We start from the raw sequence: 1,111 nt of genomic DNA on the forward strand, positions 1-1,111 counted from the left end.
CTTCGCCTGCAGTGGCTGAGTGGAGTAAGAGAGACTACGTGGCCCCAAAGCCAAAAAATTGACTTGTGGCCCTTTAGAGAAAGGGTGCTGAGCCCTGACCTCGAGGAAGAACCAGTCAACAATGGGATGTAACTAGGTGAGGAGGGGAACAGAGAACCGAATTCTGTGCCTGTGGTGCCCGCACCAGAGCTGCTTGAAAGGATTCGTCTAAGGGTGGGAGGGGAGGGGGTGAGAATCTACTCGGAAGAAGCAACATAGGCGAAGGCACAAAGGATGCTTTTGGGCTGTGTCGTGGGGCTGTGGAAGGGGTAGGGTGAAGGTCGGGAAAATAGCACGTCTTAAGGGTCTCCGTATGTCAAGAATGTACACTGTTTACTCATATGATGCACAAGATAAGCTTGGGAAGTTGACGTTAGGATCCATATTTCGCACGTGAGGAATGGAAGGCTCCGAGAGGCTCAGGCCGTTCTCTAAAGTCCCACAGAAAGAAGCAGTGGAGCAGGACAGCAAGTCAGAGGGAGCCTGTGCAAAAGCCCCTCCCGGCTGCAGCCTATGATGCACGGACCAGGGGCTCCCGGAGGGTGCGATGCAGATCTTATTCCAGAACAGTGGCTCCCCACCGGGGATGCTGCTGCCTTCTGAGGGACAGCGACAACGCCCGGGACATTTATAGTTGTCGCAGGTGTGACTGGCGTCGGGTGGGTGGGGGCCAGAGGATGCTAACTATCCTACAGTACATAGGGCAGGCCCCACGGCAAAGAGCAATCTTTCCAAAATGTCAATGGTGCTACGAATGAGAAACTGTGCCCCGCAACCCCTCTTCCTAACACAGGGCTTGGCGCGTAAAGGGCTACTTGGTCATGTGTGTTGAACTGGAAACATCAATGCATGTGTTTAGGGAACAGGGAGAGGCTCAGCGTCACCGGTGGGAGATGGGACAAGAAGGTACATGAGAACGGGACCGCAGGCAGGCCAGGACTGGCCTGAAGGAGGTCCATGAATTCTACAGGCATGGCAAATGCCAGCGAGGCCTTTTAGTTCAGGAGAGTGACAATGTGTGAGGAGGGGGCATGTTGGAGACTGACGCTGACTACAACCTGACAATGACATT

Source organism: Myotis lucifugus, unplaced genomic scaffold (genome assembly GCF_000147115.1).
Source record: "Myotis lucifugus unplaced genomic scaffold, Myoluc2.0 scaffold_146, whole genome shotgun sequence".
Classification (NCBI taxonomy): Eukaryota; Metazoa; Chordata; class Mammalia; order Chiroptera; family Vespertilionidae; genus Myotis; species Myotis lucifugus.